General features: G+C 36.7%; 1 pseudogene; it reads right to left on the bottom strand.

The window, feature by feature from the left end:
• Positions 1-1,527: 1,527 nt before the first annotated feature.
• Positions 1,528-21,132, bottom strand: LOC100425311 (etoposide-induced protein 2.4 homolog pseudogene; annotated as a pseudogene).
• Between the last annotated feature and the right edge of the window lie 2,335 nt (positions 21,133-23,467).

A 23,467-nucleotide genomic window follows, 5' to 3' on the forward strand; every position in this document is an offset into this window, starting at 1 on the left:
GAGTACAGTGGCGCCATCTCTATCCCCTGAGTTCAAACGATTCTCATGTCTCAGCCAGCCTCCTGAGTAGCTGAGATTACAGGCATGCACCACCACAACCAGCTAATTTATTTTATTTTTAATAGAGATGGGGTTTCATCATGTTGCCCAGGCTGGTGTCAAACTCCTGGCCACAAGCGATCCACCCACCTCAGCTTCCTAAAGTCCTGGGATTACAGGTGTGAGCCACTGCATCCAGCCGAATACTTTGCAAGTATTTTGATACCTGCCCCCCATATTTAGTCTCTTAAAATGACAGGAAAACACCAACCAATCACAGGTTTAACAAGTTTACCCTTTCCATTTCCATTTGTAACACCTAGTATTCCTTTGAAATATGAAATAGACCTGGCAGTGGCCAAGAGTAACTTTCTGCCTCCTACCCTAAACAGAGTTGAAAAACTCAGGTCCTCTAGTGCTGTGTTGCAGTGGCACTTGTCCAGAATTGGTACCTCCCCATAGTTGGCGGACTTAAAATGTAACAGTGAAAACAGATTTTTTCCCCTTCACGGGAAAGGAAAACAAACAAACAAGCAAACAAACAAAAAACACTGTTTAAAATCCAGCAGATTTGGCTGTGAGGTCCTTCCTCCTGTCCCATCTCTTCAGGATTTTTTTTTTCCATTGGAGCAAGAGAGATGAAAACCTAACCTGAGTTACAAGATAAACGAAACAAGACTGCAGTGACCAGAAGCAACTGGGATTGTCCTTTACCTTCCACACCCAATGTATGTGCTTCACAGCAAAATGACAAAAATAACAAATCCACAAAATACAACAGCTAGAATTACAAGATCGATTCATCCAAGGGTGGTAGAAGGCAGGAAGGAAAGGTAGAAGGGTAAACATCACAGGGAGAAAACCAAAATATTCAAGTCAGTCCAGGCATAGGCATTTGCAAATGATAGAAAATAGCTGCAGAAAAACCTGTGGTCTGTGGTCCTTTCACACTCAACGGTGGTGTTAAAAATCCACACACTGGGCTGGGCACAGTGGCTCACGCCTATAATCCCAGCACTTTAAGAGGCCAAGGTGGGCAGATCACCTGAGGTCAGGAGTTCGAGACTAGCCTGGCTAACATGGTGAAACCCTCTCTGTACCAAAAATACAAAAATTAGCTAGGCGTGGTGGCAGGCACCTGCAATCCCAACTACTCGGGAGGCTAAGGCAGGAGAATCGCTTGAATCTGGGAGGCAGAGGTTGCAATGAGCCGAGGTAGTGCCGCTGCACTCCAGACTGGATGACAGGGCAAGACTCCATTTCAAGAAATAAATAAGTAAATAAATAAATAAATCCACACACTGGTGCCAGGAAGATCCTGCCTTACAGGCACCAGAGACAAACATTCCAGTTCCTCAGAGAGAAAGGAACAAGCAGAGGGCCCTTGGCAGAGTGGGTCCTGACTTCCCTTGCAGGGGTAGGTGAACAGGGAAGAGAGCTGCCACAACCTTCTGCAATCTTGCCCATCTCCTTTGGATGGCAGGAGACTCAGCGGCCTGCAGCAGCCTTCAGTTTGGCAGGAGATAGAGGTGGTGATGGGAACTTCTCTGCAGAATTTGAGTTGCTCAAGAAAGACTGCAGGTAGACTGCCTTGTGGAAGAGTCTGTTGCTTAACAAGGCCACCAAGGAGAAGAGGCACAACTGGAAGAGGCTGATAATATATGAGGGCTGCATTGCTGTGAGAAAAGCCAAGGGCAAACCAATCCAAAGCAGTAAGGACAATTCCTTTCTGTGTTAGACAACCGCTGATGCATTTCAATTCCTTTATTGAACCAAGGATATTCGAAGCAGTACAGAGAGAGAGAAGTGACATGTGCAAGAGGCTAACCAGCTGACCAACAAAATGTATGGGAAGGAGATTCACAAACATTCCCTGAATCAGGAAAAGAGCCTACAGCAAAAGGGTGAAGACCATGTCATCAAAAGGGTGAAGACCATGTCATCAAAAGGGTGAAGACCATGTCAGCAATTCCCACTAGGGAATGGGTGAGGCTTTCTCCCTAATACCTCAAAAGCCAGGTCAACTGTATCCTGACATCAAATGGCATTCACAGCTTTGCAAAGCACAAACCAGTGGATAACCCAAAGAGCACTGAAAATTGTCGTGAGGAAGAATTCCAGCCATAAGCAAACATCTCCATGTAATGATCAATAAATCAGTCAATAAATCGGGCTGTTACTGACTGAAGCACAGGAATAAATATCCCATAAAACAAGAGGAGATTGAAGCCCATTCCAAGGGCAACACTGTAAAATTCTCCTAACAATACGTGGCTCACTCTCTTGCTTCTGCTCTATACTCTGGGCTCTTTTCTGTGCTAGGAGGCTACTTGACCTTCTGGGCACAGTAGTCCCGGCCCTGGGAGCACCCTGGCAGGGCTGGCAGTCAGGGTTGGAGGAGCTTATTAGGGCAATGGTGGCAAGGGGACCAGCCAGAGACCCGGTGGTGAAGCGGCAAGTCCTTCATGATGAAAGATTTGGGGGCACTTCTCTCTCCTCTGTGTATTTGATAATATGGGTGGTGAAGAGATGGCTGACTGACTGTCAAACCATTCTCCAGGACCTTGACAGGGGAATCAAAGACTCCATTTGGGGTGTTTTTACCATCTCAAAACTAGATGCTCGAATCCAGCAATAGGGAGAGGCGCAATGTCGAAGAAAGGCAAGTAGTGTCCTAGCCCAGAGAAGGGCCCAGGTATGCATTATTTCTTAAGGCAATTGCATAGCAGAGATTTTATTAGGATTTGGAATGTATTCACCTATTTTTGCAACATTACCGTATTTTACTATTCTGATAGCGATGCCTACCTAGAGGAGTTGTTGGGGTGAAATACATGAGCCAAATTAAAACATATTTCTTAACTAATGATCAGATCTAGATAAACTTAATGTGGTAGGAATTTTTAACTTTGTAGTAATTTACTTCAACTCTTAAGTAATTCATAGAGGTGAGGTGTTTATACAGTAAATTATACAAATGAACATTTTTAAAATGAAATAAAATAGAATCTGATGAAAACTAATCCTTAGATATCAACAAAATATATTTTTATTATTTGCAAAACCAATTTTTTAAATTAAATGCCTGATACAATTTATGCTATGATATGAAAAGAAAATTTGGTTCCTTGTTTTTTCCTAGAACTATAATCATTATTAAATTCATATAAATTATTTAACAATAAAGAACATAGAAGATTAGAAATATCATTTTAATCTAATAATTCAATGAGGTTGTAAAAACATAAAATCTTATGTATTGGGAGAAGTCATTTAACTTTCTATGTCTTTTCTTTCCTATTCAAGTTAATACTATTGACATATTCACAAGGTTGTTGAAAGGTATGAGCAACATAAAAATTGTAAAGTAGTTTAGAAATACGAAGTGCTATGTAAGTGCTTGAAGATGGCTATGCTTCTGTGAAGAAAGTCCAAATTTCTATTTATTTTATCAGTACAAAATGAAACAGTCTCCTATTACTTGAGTGTTATGACAGAGAAATCAAATGCAAATTCTTTACATAATGAAGAAATAGTTGACTTAAAATGAATGATGACATGAAATTTACATATTTCAGCTTTTACCTGACCTTTTCATATTATCTAAAATCTTTCCCTACAATAAATGGCTACTTAGTCATCTAGAAAATCAAATTTAGTTAGGCCAAATACTTTGTAATAAAACTGCCCCATAAACTAAACTGTCCTCCGAAGAAACTATTCATGAAAAGAAATATGAGTTGAAATATTGTCCTTGGGGGAATAATTTAAACTTATCCAGATAATTATTATATTGATCTTTGCAAAAAACCCTTTAGTCAGTTGGCCCAGAGTGTGGCCCTAGCTGACTCCTTTAATGCTGAGCCTCAGCTTCCACAATTTCAAAAGCAAGGAGAGGGGTAAAACCTGCCCTAAATCTCACAAGGTAATTGGAATGTGATTAGATATGTGGGTGTTTAACATATTTCATATATGTTTACATGTAAAGAATAAAGATGCTGAAAAACTATGGCTCTCGCTGCTTTATTATTTTGACTTTGAATCTCTCAGGAAAAGCAAAATATCAAGTTGTTAAATTTACCTTACTTGCTCCCTCTCTCCGGAGACAAAAATTCAAAATAGAGAAATTCAATTAACAAACATATTTTAATTATTCTTCATTTACTTTTTTAAAGAAAAAAACAAAGAATTAACTAGTAGACATAGATTCATATAATAAAACATTAAAGCCTAGTGAGAGCCTATCAACTTTGATGATATGTTGCAAACTGTGCAAACATTATATTTAGTTTTTAACTAGTTTGTCTCTACTGAAGTTTAGTCACATACATTGGCACCCCAAGTCCTGTTTGACTTTGCCACCCTTAATCATACCCGTAAGTGCTAGATGTGGGTATTTATGAACTGACAAAGGAAATTTGAATTTTTGGTATATATCTCAGTAGCCAACTTAATGAATGTATATTTCCTGAGTGAGCATTCTTTAGAAAATTGAATTCAATTTATTCAAACAATATAAAGGGATAGAAAACAAAGAAAAAATAATCCTAGGACTGTGGATTTAAAAGCAACCACTGTTAAGTTGGTGTGTGTGTGTATATATATACACACACATATATATGTATATGTGTGTGTGTGTTCATATATGTGGGTAGTATATAATAAACACAATAGTGTATTATTTTATTTGTACAAAAATTAGATTATCTTATAGGTGTTGCTCTGTAACTTACTTTTTTCATTTAACTGCTCATAAATCTGTCTTTCTATCATCTACCTATTTGTCTTCATGAGCATCTTTTACAATTACTCTTCCAATCCAAACTTCTACAGTGGGGTGTAGTAAGAAACAGTAGACAGCAAATCTATGAATGTCAATTCTCAAAGCCCAGGACAAGAAACGGACATCAGGAAAGTTTGTCATCAGATAGCAAGACCCAAACCAGCAAGCTCAAGTTTGGGGGAACACTGTGGTCCAGTGAAGAGAGTATGGTAATAATAAGAGCAGCTCAGCGATAGATGATCAAGACAGTTTGTGTGTGTGTGTGTGTGTGTGTGTGTGTGTGTGTGGTGTGTGTTTTATTAAACATAGAAAATTGGGTAGAAACCTAATTATCAAAATTCAAATCTGAGGCTGTATGCAAAGCAGGTTGGGGAAGAAAGACATCCAGATTCAGGAACAAGGAAGAACTCTAACAGAGAAAATTGACATTCTCCTCTTTCCTCAGATATATTAAGCTCTTCCTCACGCAAAGCTTTCAAATATGCTTTTTCTTCTGTCTAAATATATTCCTCCTGCCATTTCTTACTTGACTTCTCATTCTCCATCATATACTTTTCTCTGAGGAGTCTTCCAGGTTTCTGTAAGCTAAATTAGGTCCCCCTAACATCCTTTATTACCAGTTAGCTTTTGATGCATAACAAAATAACCCAAATTTAGTAGCTTAAATAAAAACTATTTATTTCACTCACAATTCCATGTATCAGTATTTTGGCCTGGGTTCTGGTGTATGGTTCTTCTGCTAGTCTCAGCTGGGCTCACTCCTATCTCTAAGGTCAGACACAGGTTCTGAGATCAATTGGCCATTTGACTTAGACCTGGCTGGTCCTGAATGCCCTGATTCACATATTTGGGGTTTGGCTATCTGGAAAATGGAACTTCTTAATTCTTCTCTATAGTCTCGTGGTGGTTTCAAATTCAACATATGGCAAAAGAGAAATCCTCAATATGCAAATACTTTGCTTGCATCATATTTGCTAAAGACTTATTGGCCAAAGTAAGGTATATGATTCACCTAAGTGAAAATTAGACTTTATCTCTATATGATATAATCTGCAATGTACTATTATAAGAGCATGAATACAGAAAGAGGAAGTATTTGTGGCTATTTCTACAATCTACTAAACACTATCTCATAATATCCTAAAATTTTTCCTCAAAGTACTAATATTTATACTTTATTTGCCTAATTATTTTTAACTTATGTTTCTACTACTGGACTATAAGACAATGAATATTACATGAACAGAAACCATTTCTATTTTTCCCAAAACTATTTTAAGTGCCAAGCCAAGAGTCCGCTTGATAGCAAGTCGTTTGTAATTAGTTATTGAATAGATGCATAAATGAATCAGAATTAGGGCATAAAATTAGGGTTTGAAATCTAGCATTGGTATCCCAGTCATGAATCTCAGACTGCTGCATCACAGATGTCTATTTCTTAAGATTATTTGGTTTACATAAGAAAAAAATGCATTCATTCTTATTTAATCCATTTGTATTTCATTTACAGTGGAATATGAATCGTAACTGATCGGTAAAGGAATATGTAACGAATAGATTTGTAAGAACTATAATGTCAAACATCTTTTTTTAGTCAAACATCACTGTTTAGGCTATAACACTAAGGGAGGAGACCACCCCTCATATTGTCTTATGGCCAATTTCTGCCTCCAAAGAAAGAAGTAAAAACTAAAAGGCAGAAATGAAATCCAGAGGCAGACAGCCCGGCACCACACCCTGGGCCTGGTAGTTAAAGATCAACCCCTGACCCAATTGGTTCTGTTATCTTATAGATTACAGACATTGTATAGAAATGCACTGTGAAAATCCCTATCTTGTTTTGTTCCGATCTAATTACCGGTGCAAACAACCCCCAGTCACGTACCCTCTGCTTGCTCAATCAATCACGACCCTCTCACATGCATCCCCTTAGAGTTGTGAGCCCTTAAAAGGGACAGAAATTGGTTACTTGGGAAGCTCGGCTCTTGAGACTGAAGTCTTGCCGATGCCCCCGGCCGAATAAACCCCTTCCTTCTGTAACTCGGTGTCTGAGGAGTTTTGTCTGCCATTCGTCCTGCTACAACACAATCATGGGCTACTGGAGCAACAAGTTTGAAATAATCGTACAGATACGACAACAATAAAATTAGGTTTTCCCTACTAAAATCGTCATTTATACTTGCCTTTAAAATACTTTATTAATCCCTTTTTATTTTATCATCATCAGATCTAGTAATGAAGTTTCTGTTATATTAACACTGTAGGCTCCATTTATTAGCCCACTGAGATTTTTTGAGATGAAACTTCTAATTTTGAATATCTTGTCTGGTTTTAATAGCTGGATTATTTTAACAATGACTTGTTTCCTACCTCATAATATTTTTAATAAGAATTGGGTATGTGGATGTTTCTAAGATATTAGTTCCATTTCTTTTTAAAAAATTCTATTTCAAAATAACAGTAGATTCTCCTATGACCTACCCATATAGGGCATCTACTCAAATGGGTGACTTCTTTATATGCACTAATAGTCCTGTGCTCTCAGTTATTTCTCAGGACAACTGTAATCCATATAACCAACATCACCTTAACCAACAAGAAAATAGAATTCAGTTAAAATCTCATTTGTCAGTAATCTTTTCTGTTACCCTATCTCAAATATATTTTTATGATTTGAAGATGAACCACTATAGTGCCAGTATTTTTACCAGAGGCCTACCTAATAGCTCTAAAATACAGTTTGCTTTTGATAGTCTTAGTACAAGTATATATTTATAAAAACCTCTTGAGTATTTGAGACACTGAGTTCTCCTTTTCAGTTTTGTTTTGAGAAACAATCATTGTCCGTAGCCAAACTGCTTTACCTGCAGTTTTATTTTATTTTATTCACACCTCTATTTGGATGTAAATATGACTAATATTAAAATGTTTTTATAAATTCTGGTGAACATAGATGCAAAAATAAAATACTAGCAAACTAAATCCAACAGCATGTTAAAAAGATAATACACCATGTTCAAGTGGACTTTATGCAAGAGATGCAAGGATGGTTCAATATATGCAAAACAATAAATGTGATACATCACCAATACCCTATGATCATCCCAATAGATGCAGAGAAAGCATTTGATGAAATTCAGCATCCATTTTAATAAAAACCCTCAACAAATCAGGCATAGAAGGAACATACATACATCAAAATAATGAAGGTCATATATGGAAAATCCACAGCCAATGTTAAACTAAACAGGGAAAAGCTGAAGGCATTCATTCTAAAAACTGGAACAAAAAAAGGATGCCTGCTTTCACCACTGTATGCTACCTAGTACTGGAAATTCTAGCCAAAACAATCAAGGAAAAAAAAAAAACGAGTCTTCCAATTTGGAAAAGAGAAAGTAAAATTACTTTTGTTGGCTGATAATATGAGATAACATTTGGAAAACCCTAAAGACTCCACAAGAAAACTCTCAGATTTGATAAATGAATACAGTAAAGTTTCAGAATACAAAATCAATGTAGAAAAATCAGTAGCATTTCTAAAAACAAATAATAATCTTGCTGAGAAAGAAATCAAGAAGGCAATCACATTTACATTTGCTACAAAATAAAAATAACATATCTATGAATATTATGATTATACTTAACTCAGGAGGTAAAAGATCTCTACAAAGGAAACTATAAAACAATGATGAAAGAAATTGTGGATTACACAAACAAATGAAAAAGCATCCCATGCTCATGGATGACTCAAAGTCATTAAAATAACCATACTGCCCTCAAAAATCCTCAGATTCAATGCCATCTCCATCAAAATAGGAATGTAGTTTTCACAGAATTAGAAAAAACAATCCTAACATTCATAAGGAACCAAAAAAGAGTCTGAATAGACAAAGCTAAAAGAACAAAGCCAGAAGCATCACATTATCTGACTTCATTTATACTACATGGCTGTAGTAACCCAAACAGCATGGTACTGATATAAAAATAGACACACAGATCAGTGGAACAGAATAAAGAAGCCATAACTAAAGGCACATATTTACAGCCAACTCATATTTGACAAAGTTGACAAGAACACACGACAGAAAGCACACTGTTTTCAATAAATAGTGAAAATTAGATTGCCATATACAGATGCGTAAAACTGGACCCCTATCTCTCAGTATACACAAAAATCAACTCAAGATAAAGACTTACATGTAAGTTTTTGACTAATAAATTTAACTTTCAAAACACTAGAAGGAAACTTGGAGAAAACTGTTCTGGACATCAGTCTAGGCAAAGAATTCATGACTAATACTTCAAAAGCACAAGTAACAAAAACAAAAATAAGCAAATGGTTCTTAATCAAATTAAAAAGCTTTACAGACAAAGAAATAATCAATAGAGTGAAAAAAATCTGCAGAATGGAAGAAAATATTTGTAAACCACACATCTGAATAAGGAGATACCCAGAATTTACAAGGAACTTGATCAACTCAATAATAACAAAAATAACTCCATTAAAAAACAGGCAAAGACATTAATGGACATTCAATAAAAGACATACAGGTGACCAACAAGCATATGAAAAAAATGATTAACCTTACTAATCATCAGAGAAATGTAAGTCAAAGCCACAATAAGATATCGTCTTACACCAGTCAGAATGGCTATTATGTAAAAGACAAAAAGTAAATTTTGACAAGGATGTTGAGAAAAGGTAACACTTATTCACAGGTGGTAAGAATGTAAATAGGACAACTGCTGTGGAAAACAAGTGTTATGGAGATTTCTTAAAGGACTAAAAATAGAACTACCATTTTATCCAGCAATTCCACCTTGGGTATCTACCCAAAGGAAAATAAATCATTATATCAAAAAGACACCCACACTCATATGCTTATTGCAGCACTATTCACAATAACAAAGATATTGGCTAAAGAAAATGTGATATATATTTATGAACACAATAGAATGCTATTGAGCCATAAACAAGAATGAAATTATATCTTTTGCAGCTACGTGGATAGAAATGGAGGCCGTTATCTTAAGTGAAACAACTCAAAGAAAGTCAAATACCACATGTTCTTATTTATAAATGAGAACTAAATAATGTGGATACATGGACATAGAGTGAGGAAAGATGGACACTGGAGACTCAGAAAGATGGTCGATAAGGGGGACAGATGAGAAATTATTCAATGTACATTATTGGGGGTTGGATACACTAAAAACCCCAACTTCACCACTACACAATATATTCATGTAACAAAATAATACTTGTATCCCATAAATGTACACACATAAGGTAAAATAGAATAGGAAACATCAAAGTACAAACTGCTCAATTTATCCATTCAATTAATGTGCTCCTTTCTAGATGACACTATCTTTTAAGTTGTTTAATTATCAAAACAAATTGAAGTGCATTTTGTTCATGCAGTGTATCTGATTTTCAATACAATTTACATCGGATGAGAATTATATACACCAAATACAATGAAGACAAAAGTTTGAAATATATATTATCCTGGCTTTTTGGTTAACCAGAAAACATGCTGATACAGCTTGGTATGAAAGGGCTGTAAATACCAGGACCTTACAATAGAATGGAGTCTCCACCCAGTGCCCAGTTACTTTGCTCTGGATTTCAAGTCTTTTTACTTGTTTTTATTTGTTTGTGATTCTTCTTTGAATAAGAGGGATAGACAAAAAATGATATGCTTAATGATGGAGGCAGGGCTTAATTTCAGTTTGGAGTAAGGAGAACATACAAGGAGGAGACTCCACAAGAAAAAAAAAGAGAGAGAGAGAAAGAGAATAGGTTCAGAATTTCTGGAAAAGACATGAACTAGTCTAGTCAACATAAATGAATTAAGATACTTTAATACTTTTTCCAAGGACAAGAAAATTAGGAATGAATTGACTCTGCTGCATACAGGAGGTGAAGAGTAGGAGATGGGGAAAGGATAACTTTATTCATCAAAGAGAGGGGAGAAACAAGTCTAGTAAAGGGGTCCCTATCAATGGGGCCAAGTGATTATGGCCAAGAACAAGAGGAAGTGAGATTAGATTGACTTTAGAGAGAGAATGGGAATGAGATCTTTCAGGGACTCTATTCTAACAAGACTCAGACTTCTCTGTGAGCTAGGAAGTCATTGGAAAGTTCTTCCCAGTGATGTGATTTATCTATCATTGGAAAGTTCTTCCCAGTGATGTGATTTATCTACATTTCTAAAAGAAAAATTCTAACTGATGGTGTGAGAATAAGTTGTTTAAAAATAAAATTATAAGACCATGACTCAAGAAACAGAACAGGGTTACAAATATACCAACTAAACTTCTGCCTCCTTTTTCAAATGTTTATGATCATTTTATTTTTCAAGACACAGTTTTTGCTTTTGTCGCCCATGCTGGAGTGCAATGGCATGATCTCAGCTCCCTGCAACCTCAGTCTCCTGGGTTCAATAGATTCTCCTGCCTCAATCTCCTTAGTTGCTGGAATTACAGGTGCCCACCACCACGCCCAGCGAATTTTTGCATTTTTAGTAGAGACAGGGTTTCACCATATTAGGCAGGCCGGTCTCAAATGCCTGACCTTAGGTAATCCGCCTGCCTCGGCCTCCTAAAGTACTGCCCTTGACATACTGCTACAAAACCTTTATCAGAAGGCCACCACTGGTGCTGTTACTGTATTGCCTTGATTCCCACTCTAAAGCTATCCTCATATAGACTGATAACACCAGCTGTCCTTGGGACACACTTACAGACATGCTGTAAAGCTATTACTGCTTGCCTAAGGCCTGCTCAATGACTTTTAGATTGATTGGGAAGGAAGGGAAAAAGGAAGGAAAGAATGAAGGAAGGAAGGAAGGAAGGAAGGAAGGAAGGAAGGAAGGAAGGAAGAAACGAACTAATGAAGAAAGAAAAAATGACAAAGGGAGGGAAAAGGGGCAACATGTGATAGTTGCAGATTAGTTCATCAATTATACAGAAAAATATACAAAATACGAGAAAATATAAGAAATATTTATTTTATACCATTTATAATAGTTAAACCAATTTAACCATTTAAATGTTCTTTAAATTTATAGCTCAATATTATTAGAATATTAAAAATAAATTGTTTTATTTATATTTAACTCTAATTTACAAATGGTCAAAAATATTTATTTGATTTTTAGTCAATGAAAGTTATACCCTTTATAGTAGTAGTGAATTAAGACTTGATAATTGAAGTGACTCATTTCTTTAAGAAATGAGGAACAGATGGCGATCTATCAGCTTGTTTCCCCTCCACCCAAGATACGGAAATGGCTTCTGTTCAAGAAGAGCTGGCAACGATGTCTCCAAATGCAGGGTGACTGGTCATGACGCCGGCCAGTGACCCAAGGGAGAACCCTGTCTGTGTTCTTAGGGAGAGGTGCTGCAACAGACTCTGGGCCAGAGCTGGCAGGAGCATGTTTTCTCAGGTGTGTCTGTTTCAAGGACTCACCACCCATCAAATCAGAATCTGATCTGCCTCAGGAACAAACCCTGTCATTCACCACAGGCTTCCACTGGTTCACTAAGTGGTGTGTGTCCTTCTTCTTCAAAATTGTAGGGTGGTACCCCAGACCCATCTTACCTCACTATGTTCATAGCATCATGGCTTTCATTCTTGATTCAGGCTCTTCCTTAGTCACAGCAGACCACCTGAAGTCTCTCCAGCTGCAGCTTCACTGGAAAGGCCCCAAGTCTGCACCAAACTAGCAAGCCAGCAGTCCCAGAAACAGCAACAGGAGGAGGCCAAAGAGCTTTACTCAGTGTTTTTATCACCATTTTTAAAACAACAGCTGCAGCAAAAACTATTGCTTCTAACAGTGATATGAATAATAATTATACTCACAATCATGATAAATGACAAGAATTATAACTGTTGACATTTAGTTTATATATAGATTTATTATTTATAATGTTCTACAATTTACTTTCAGTAATTTGTATTTGTTAATTTGCCATAAACATCATGACCCCAAAACACTTCGCCCGATGAATGAATCTCACCTATGGACTCGTGACTACCTAACTGCCACTACAACCCTTTCACAACTCCACCCCCAGGTCTAGGATATGGGCAACCTTCTGAGATGATGTCATAGCTTGACACACATATGATCTGTTGAGATCTTAGATCTTAGAGCTCTGCTCTGGTAAAATCAAAGGACAAATTCAAGACACACTCAGCTGTTCAGCTACACTGCAGAAGGAGGAAATGTTTTTTCAACAGATCTATATTTATGTCACTTGCTTTCAGAGTACGAGGTTGTTTCAGGCACAGTATTTTGATTTAGTCTGTGTTGAAAATCATAAATAGCCTACAAATACCAAAAAGGAATGAAAAGAATTTGCCGACATGTGGAGTACATGATACATGTTTTCAAATTTCTCCTGTGGTGAGAAATGAAAAATATAATGTTAGGTCTTGATTTTCTAAACTCAATGCTCTGCCATTTCCCCAAATTACTCCAAGTCCTTCCAAGACACTTCAGAAGCATTCTCTGGGGGGGATTATTCCCAGTGCTGAAGAGTACTAAATGGATGAGAACCTCACAGGAATCCTGCTTCTATTGTGGAAGTGTCACTCTCCAGGACCTCGCAGGACTAGGGAAGCTCTATGAGTCCTGTGGTCTATGGAGGTACCAGGGCTTTGGAGTCAAGGAGAGTTCGTTCTGAGTCCCAGCACAGCCACTTAGTGGCTGTGGGGCTTTGGACAAATTCCTTGACCTAGAATAGTTATGTAAAGTGTCTGAATAAAAATACATAGTGATACTGATTGCAAAAACAGCAGCAATTCTTCATTCCTCCTTGTGTACATACATGCCCTTAGCCATGTACTTTTATAGCTCCTCCCAATACAGAATTTGTTTCCCAAAACTTCAATCTCATTGGTCTTATTTGCTCTGGCCAATAGAAAGCTATGAAAATGACAGTGTACCTGTTTGGGATCTAGAGACAAAAGTTCTTCAATGTGCCTGCTTTTTCTTTCAGAATTCTGCCATCTCCACAGGAACAAACCAATGTCAACCTCCCGGAGCATGAGACACCATGGGGAGGAAAATCATAGTGCCTCAGTTGACAGCCAGCTCACCGCTAGAAGCAGAGCTACATATTCAACGGGCAGCTGTCCACATATGCCTGAAGGAGCCCAGCTGGGACCAGAAGAATGACCCAGCTGAGTCCAGCCGAAATAGCTGGTCAGCTCAATCATGAGCTAACAAATTTGGGGGTTTTTGTTTATGCTGTAACAGCTAACTAATACATATACCCAGTGCAGATAGGCTGTCAGGATTGAATGACAGACTAATTACTGTTTACATGGCAAACAGAAGGCACCCTGTAGGTACTGATATTCTTCCCCCTTATTTAAAGTTGTATCTCTTGTCAGATGGTGTTGTTATACAGAAATGCACGTAGACATGTAGGCATGGGATGGGTGCTTAACCTCACCTGGTCCTCATGCCACAGAAAGAACCACAGTCTGACCATTAGGACCAGGGCCAAATTACAAAATAAGAAGTTTGTCTTTAATCTATTTCCTCCACATCTAAATTCCAGAGGTCAAGGCTGTGGATAAATCTGAAGGCCTGGGCTCCCTTCTGTGGGGCCTTATGTTGCTAGTTCACTGTCTGAACTTTGAAAGGGAGGTTAGGTCACCCTGAAGCATTAGGTGGGAGAAAGTGTTCTACCTGTGGACATCTCCCTTCTCTCTCTCTCTGCCCACTGTCTCTCCCACCCTTAGGCCTGAGGATAGATATTGGCTGGAAGAGGATGTTCCCTTCTTTCCTCTGGCAGAAAAAGGAAATTAGGTCCTTCATGTCCCTGAAGTCAGAAGAGTCAAAGCCCCCAGAGCTTCCCTTCAGTGTGGCAACCGCTGGCCACATGGGGCTACTGAGCACCGGCAGTGTGGCTGGTCTGCATTTGTGAAGTGACAGGAAGCTTCAAATACAGAGTGACTTTTAAAGATTTAGTACCAAAAAATCCTTTATCAATAATATAACATCAATTCCATATTTACACATTTTGGATATATTGGGTTAAAGTATGAGAATTTTTTAAAAAAGAAATGAGAAAAGAGTGAGTACTGCTTTTATACAGAAGTATGATCCTTCATATATTGAGCTGGGTTTTGTAGCATAACTGAAGGCAAATTGATAAAACCACACTGTGTTATTCCTGTAGATGCCCTGAGTAATGAAGGATTGAAATCATCAACACTTTGGTGGCACTTACAACAAGATGGCTTGTCCATATATAATTTCATTGGTTGGCAATTTCTTAACTTTTTAAAAAATGCTGCTCAACTGTGACCTGGCTTCATATGCTCAATTATATTTAGAAGCAAAATCAAGCTGAACTCATAGTAACCAAACCCCACTTGCTCTGAAAATTTCGCCAAAAGTCAAATCTAATGTAGTCATGATCTCCTGCCTGACCTGACCGTCATAGTTTACTCTTTCAGGGTTCTTAATATCACTTGGTTGTATAAACTTATAAGCTTATTTAAAGACACACTGATGCCTTAGGTAAATATATTTTTCTGAAAGTACTTCATCTATTTTAATGATAAGAATGTAATCTACGGCCAAAGAGAATTAAAGATTAACAAGACTCTTCCTTCATGTCTTTGATTCAAGTTCTTTCATCATGTGAGATGTTTCCACGGGGATTTTTCTATTTGTCCCTCTTAAACATGCCATGTAGTAATTTCTGCATCCAAATTTTAGTGAAAATTGTGCAGTATAAATTTAGGAAAAAAGAAAGGAAGAAATAGAGGAAAGAAGATGGGGTGAGGAGAGTGAGCTAGAGAATTTAAAGAGAAATTTAAATACTGATAATGTTTTGGTGATCATGATATACATTATCATGTTTATTCTCTGAAATATTTATCTGGAAAGTATACCATTTCTTATTCCACTATTAGAGATAAAATGTGCAACTCTGTGTGTTTTCTAAAAATATCTGTTTAATATATACGAGACCAACCAAATTCTTTCTATTAATAATTGGCTTAAATGCATTTCTAAAATGTGCATGTATTTGAACCTGTTGGCATTTATTTCAGTAAAAAACTTAAGAAATTTCAGGTGCATCAGCCATTCACCTAAATTTGTAGTTCTGGAATAGCTGTTGGATTTTCAAACATGTTTCCTTCTGTTATTCCTAAATAGCTTATAATTTTTCCATTGACTCACCATTTATCTATCTTGCAGCAGAGAAATTTTTGTAGACAAAAGCTTTTAGTAAACAGCCAAAAAAGTTTCACCATCGCTCTGTTGCTATTGAGGCAGGATGTGAATAGGCTTTTTCTTAAAGGTTCGGTTGGAAACTCACAATCACAAATTCCATTCATTACAGGCAATCAGTGTGTCCTTTGCTGCCACTCTGCATCGTCTGCTCAATCAGAGCATTGGTTGATAGCAGTAGGCAGCAAAGCTGCCCGGGCTTAAGCTGATAGCAAGAAAATGAAATGAAGTGTTCGTGGCAATTATCAGAACAAGCCAGGATTAGGGGAAAAAATATAGCCAGAATGAAAAGATAAACATTTCTGTGATTTGAAATACCTAGCCAGTTAAAGCTAAAATTGCAGGTAGGTTTTTGTTTATTTTAGTTTTGCTCTGAAATATTCAGAATATTGACTCGATATTCATGTTCATTTTATTAATGAAGATTTACATTTGTATAATAATATGATGGGAAATGAAGTTTTGTGCGACATTTGAATTTTAAGGAAACTTAAAGTGACCAAACAGTGGACAACAACATTCTGTATATAAGAGCATTTGAGTAGTTAAAAAAAAATCATTAAAAGATAGTCTGTATTCACTGCACACCCTAGGACAGCAACATGACATTGTGCTAATTATTCAAAGTTAAAGTAAGAAGACCTGTATTCTGATTCTGAATCTGGCACTTGCAAAACTCATATGATCACTGATAAATCATGATATATATTTTAATCTTAGCATTTACATCTTGAAAATGAGACTTAAAAATGAATACTACACTATTTATTTTACACAGAAGTGAGAAGATTAAATGGTAAAATGTGAGTGAAAGAGACTAAAATATTTTAAGGTTCCACACACACTATGGTAAACTCTAAGGTATAAACCCTTTTTTTATGCCATCTTTACTATCCATAGTAAAACTCATATGGCAAATCACTACCTACAAACATAATTTTGGAAAGAAACATTGTAATTACCTAACTATAATATAAAGATTAAGTAAAGGTAAAATAATTAAATAATATCTGTTTCAGTACATAAATGTTAGAAAACAACATTTCTAGAAAATGTTATAAATGACCATATGTGTATACAACTCTGTGTAAGATTACTGAGAAAGGCCAGGCACAGTGGCTTATGCCTGTAATTCCAGCACTTTGGGAGGCCGAGGCGGGTGGATCACCTGAGGTCAGGAGTTCAAGACCAGACTGATCAACATGGCGAAACCCCATCTATACTAAAAGATACAAAAATTAGCCGGACTTGATGGCGTGTGCCTGTAATCCCAGCTACCCAGAAGGCTGAAGCAGGAGAATCGTTGGAACCCAGGAGGCAGAGGCTGCAGTGACCTGAGTTCGTGCCACTGCACTCCAGCCTGGGTGACAGAGCAAGACTCCATCTCAAAAAAAAAAAAAAAAAAGTTACTTAGAAAATTATAGTTACAAATGCAGACTGTCACAGAGAAGTTGTATAGGTTATTCCAAAATCACAGGCAGTGCTGTTTGCATTGATGTAATTTTATAAAATGATGAAAGATCCTTGTAAACTTTTAAACCAAGAAAATATATCCCTCTCTTTATTTGCAGGTGTTCAGCATTCCTAAAATTCCACATGCATCAAATGGAATAAAAATAAGTTGAATTTATTTGTAATGTAACATAAGTCTCTGGACTAAAATGTAACATAACAAATGTGGCATAAAAATAAGTTAACTTTGTCATGTAACATAAGACCCTAGGCTAAAATGGTTTTAAACAGGCTTTTCATTACATAAAAATTAGCTGGGACATTCCAAATTTGTTCAGGGTATGACATAATTCGGTATTGGGCAGGTGTATTGAAATTGTTGTGGGTTTTCTAATATATCGGACCACCATCGAGTGAAGGCCAATATTCAATCATTTGATAATAAAAATATACTTATTTTGCAAATACCTTCTCTGTATATAACCACTTCCATTGAAAATTATGGGTCTTTAGACCAATAAAAATATCCAAATTACTGTTTTCCCCAAGAATAAGTCTAATTGTATAGAAACCTATCAATCATGTTTTTCTAATGATAGATGGTTCATTTTACTCCACATTTGATTGAAATGCCAGTTAAATGCGTGTAGAAAATTCATTAAATCTTCTTTTTTATTTTTGGCCGTCAACCATCATAAACTCCCAATTTTATAGAATCATCCAACTCTGTAGTACCTCAGATTCTCCAGATTCAATTTGTTCTTCGTGTAACTCACTATCCTCACAAATTCGTCCTGTATAATTATTATATGATGTATGTCAGTGAATGCGCCTCCCCTGACCCTGCATTCTCTGGTATTCCTGTTTCTAATCAACACCTGTTAACAACTTTACTACTATTTATATTAGAACTATCTTCTCCATGTCCATTTAGACTGTACATGTGCAGGTTCTCACCACACTTCAAATACACTTTTGCAATAGTTTCTTCCTAAATGGTGATTGTTTCAAATATTTGTCTAAGAATGCCATCGTCTTCTTTAATCTTTTCCATTTCAGGATAGAGTCATTTTGTATTGCTAGGCATTCAAATGACTCCAAGATCAGGTATTTTGTCCACACTCTATATAGATATTTGCCAGGATTCCTCTTGCATTCTAATTCTTTTTGATAAAAGAAGGAAGAGGAGGAGGAGAAGAAGGAGGAGAAGGAGGGAGTAGGGAGAAGGGAGGAGGGATTAGGGAGAAGGGAGGAGGGAGGAGGAGGAGAAGAAGGAGGAGAAGAAAGAGAAAGAGAAGGAAATGCAGCAGCAGCAGCTTACAATTCCTGGCATAATTTTCGTTTGTTTATACTTCTGTACCTTCGCTCAAAATGCTGTTTATGTGAAAATATCTACCTAAATCTCATTTATACTCTATTTTAGATTTGCCTCTAATGAAGATAAATTCATCTTTCATAGCACAGAGGTCTTAGTCCATTCGGGTTACCATAAAGAATACCATAGACTAGGTGTCTTATAAACAGCAGAAATTTATCTGTCACAATTAAGGAGGGTGGGAAGTCTAAAAACATGGGGATGATAGATTCAGTATCTTGTGAGGGCTGGGCGCACTTTTTGGTTCACAGATGGTCATCTTTTTGCTGTGTCCTCACACGGCTGAAGGGATGCGGCAACTTTCTGGGATATCTTTTATAAGGGCACTCATCTCATTCGTGAAAGCTCAACCTTTATGATCTAGTCACCACCGAAAGGCCTCATCTCCAAACAGTGTCACATTGGGAGTAGGTTTTAACATAAAAATTTGGCGGAGTCACACAAGTTCTTTGGTTCCCCAATGCATATAAAAGTTATGTTTAAACTATAATGTAGCCTATTACGTGTGCAATAGCAGTATGTCTAAAAAAAAGTACTTAGTTAAATTTATAAATAATTTATTGCTAAAAATGCTGGCAATCATCTGAGCCTCCAGTGAGTTGTAATCTTTTGGCTGGTAGAGGGTGTTGCCTCTATGCTGATGCCTACTCACTGATCAGGGTGGTGGTGACTTAAGATTGAGGTGACTGTAGCAGTGCCTTAAAATAAGACAACGATGAAGTTTGCTGCATCAATTGACTCTTCGTTTCACAAAAGATTGCTCTCTAGCATGTGGTGCTGTTTGACAGTCTTTTGTTAACATTTATTTTATTTATTTATTTATTTGAGATGGAGTCTTGCTCTCTTACCAGACTGGAGTGCAGTGGTGCGATCTCGGCTCACTGCAACCTCTGACTCCCAGGTTTAAGCAATTCCCTTTTCTCAGCCTCCCGAGTAGCTAGGATTACAGGCAAGCACCATCATGCCTGGCTATTTTTTTTTTCTTTTGTATTTTAGTACAGACGGAGTTTCATCACGTTGGCCAGGATGGTCTCGATCTCCTGACATCATGATCCACCTGCCTCAGCCTCCCAAAGTGCTGGGATTGCAGGCATGAGCCACCGTGCCTAGCCTGTTTGACAGCCTTTTACCCACAGTAGAACTTGTCTGAAAATTGTAGTCAATCCTCTCAAACTCTGCCACTGCTTATCAATTAAGTTTATGTGATATTCTAAATCCATTATTATAATTTCAACAATGTTCACAGCATCTTCACCAAGAGTAGTTTCTATCTCATGAAATCAGTTGATTGCTTATTCATAAGAAACAATTCCTCATCTATTCCGGTTCTATCTTGAGACTGTAGCAATTCGGTCACTTCAAGTTCCACTAGTTCTCTTGTTATTTCCATGACATCTGCAGTTACTTCTCTCTTGAACATTTAAAAGTCATCCATGACGGTCAGAATCAACTTCTTTCAAACTCCTGTTAATGTTGATATTTTGACTTCCTTTCATAAATCATGAATGTTCTTAATGGTATATGGAATGGTGAATCCTCTTCAGAAAGTTTTCAGTTCCTTTTGCCCAGATACATCAGAGGAAGCACTATCTATGGCAGCTCCAGTTTTACAAAATGTATTTCTTCAATAATGAGACTGGAAAGTTGAAATTACTCTTTGATCCATGGGCTATAGAATGGATATTGTGTTAATAGGCATCAAAATAACATCAATTTCCTTGTGTATCTCCTTCAGGGCTCTTGGGTGGCTAGGTGTACTGTCAATGAGCAGTAATATTTTGAAATGAATCCTTTTTCTGAGCAGTGAGTCTCAACAATGTGCTTAAAATATTCAGTAAACCATGCTGTAAACAGGTGTGCTCTCATCCTGGCTTTGTCAGGTCCAGGATTTGGGGAATAGTAAATGAGGACAGGCTTCCACTTAAAGTCTCTGGCTACATTAGCACGGAACACAAGAGTCAGCCTGTCCTTTGAAACTTCAAAGCTAGGCATTGACTTCTCTCTATCTATGAAAGGCCTATATGACACTTTCTTCCAATGAAGGCTATTTATTTTACATTGAAAACCTGTTTAGTGTAGCCACCTTCATCAACAATCTTAGCTAAATATTCTGCATAACTTGCTGCAACTTCTATGTCAACACTTGCTGCTTCACCTTGAACTTTTAAGTTATGGAAATTCTCTGATGGCTTCAAACTTTTCTTCTGCAGCTTCATCAACTCTTTCAGTCTTCATAGAATTGAGGGTTAGAATCCAGATTATTTTTGACTTAAGGAAATGCTATGACTGGCTTTTTCTTCTATTCAGTCTACTGAAACTTTCTTCATATCATTAATGAGACAATTTTTCTTTCTTATCATTCATGTGTTCACTGGAGGAGCACTTTTAATTTCCTCCAAGAACCATTTCTTTGTGTTCATAACTTAGTGAGGAAAATATGCCAAAAACTGAGAGAGGCTAAAAACTAGGCCTCTTGTGCCAAGAGGCTTATATCTTGCTTACCAAGTTTAACCATTTCTAGCTTTTAATTTGAAGTGAGAAATGTGTAACTCTTTCTTTCACTTGAGCACCAAGAAGACATTGTAGGGATACTATTTGACCTAGTTTCAGTATTGTGTCTCAGGGAATAGATGGGAAGGGAGCTGGGAGTAGGGATGGTTGCTGGAGCAGTCAAAATACACATAAAATTTATAGATTAAATTTGCTGTCTTATCAATAAATTTCTGTCTTTTGGGGAGGTTAGTGATGCCCCAAGACAATTGCAATAGTATAAAAATTACCATAACAGACACAATAATAACGAAACAGTCTTAAATATTGAGACAATTACTAAATGTGACACATAGACATGAAGTGAGCATGCGCTATTGGAAAATGGCACTGATAGACCTCCTTGATGCAAAGTTACAAGAAACCTCCTGTGTATAAAAAATGTGATACCTGAAGTGCAATAAAATGAACACAATAACATGAAATTTGCCTCTGCTTTTTTACTCATGCATTTTCTCCTTTGTTTTAACTTGTTAAAGGCTAATCAATAGTTATTTCTTACTCATCCCAATCAATTTTTTAAATCTATTTTAACAACCTGTAAAGTCTAACATAGAATGCAATTAGTAAATAGTTATTAAAATATATAAATGAATTTAAGCTGGTATGATATAAGTTGGCAGGCCTTAAGATCTAGCAAAAGTATTTAGCTTTCGTTTTTTTTTATTTTTTGCTAAAACATAACTTGAGACTCACCAAGAAGCCAGAATGGTTTGCAGAGTACATGCAACTTCTCCAGGGTTTAAAATTTGACTGATGTCAATTGTATAATCTTAACATTTCTTAAGAGTGATCTGATAACACTAAAATCTCTAAAGAGCAAAAACGAGGTGCCTTTTCAATAAAGGTTGCCACATATTAAATAGTTTGGGTCCTGTTTATATATTTATTTATTTATGCTTAATCTGATTAAGTAATGCTTTGATAGTTCAGCAGAAACCGTTTGTTCTTATTTAACTTTTTTTAAAAATCAAATAATTATTGTATATGAATACAGCCTCAGGGAAAACAGCAATAGATTTTTGAGACAAAAAGTTATCTTTGTACTATATAGCTACTGTGACATAAAATGGGCTGTCAGGATTTGCCAAGGGCACTGTAGAAGGGTAGTGAGTCTATCAAGTCAAGATTTCCTCAATTCTCACTGAATTCAAATCACATCTAAAGCTATTGCATTATGGTACATTATGGAAACCAAATAATTATTTTAACTACAATTAGTAACTGTCAGATACATTAAATATTCATGAAAAATAATTACAGTTTTTATAAATTTGAAATTAACTAATTTAAAGGTGGAAAGGAAGTAATCTTTTTATTCTTCATCATAAAAGATTATGGCTGACATGCCTATAAGAAAAGACAAGTTCATACAAGAAAAGCATAATAATTTTATTATGTGCACACATGTTCATGGAAGTTATACAGAACATGAAAATTCAAAGAAAGGACCAGTGGGTTGATGCCTAAATACCCGCTTTATTGGAAGGGGATTTGAAGAGGGGGGTGTAAATAAGTGGACTAGGCAATTGCTTGTAAATGATTCTCTTTGGGAATTGAATTGGGACCTGAGAACATGTAACCATTTGAGACAGAGTTCATCTGGGCTTTAGGTTTCCTGTTTAATTTTCAACCTCTTTCTCTTGGATGTAAATTTTAATTTTATCTAGTTTATGAAAGTTCATGGAAGGGATCAAAAACAATTGTGTTTCTCTTTAAAGTTTCTGGTTTCTAGGTAGATAAGGGAGCTTCAGAATGGCCTTATCCTGTGTTTTAGGAGATACAAAGGATTGAGAGACTTGTAGGGTAGTCAAAGAGACCTTCAGACTGCTTCTTTATTTCAGTCAGTCAAAGCACAATATTGGGTATATTGTTTTCTGAGTCCCAACACTCTATATATTGTCATCATCTCTGAATGAGAGAGTAATGGGGTCACTATTTGTTATAAACTTTCTTGAATTTAGACTGATTTTTAAATTCTCTGTAAGAAAATTGGGCCTT

Source organism: Macaca mulatta, chromosome 2, assembly GCF_049350105.2.
Source record: "Macaca mulatta isolate MMU2019108-1 chromosome 2, T2T-MMU8v2.0, whole genome shotgun sequence".
Taxonomy (NCBI): domain Eukaryota; kingdom Metazoa; phylum Chordata; class Mammalia; order Primates; family Cercopithecidae; genus Macaca; species Macaca mulatta.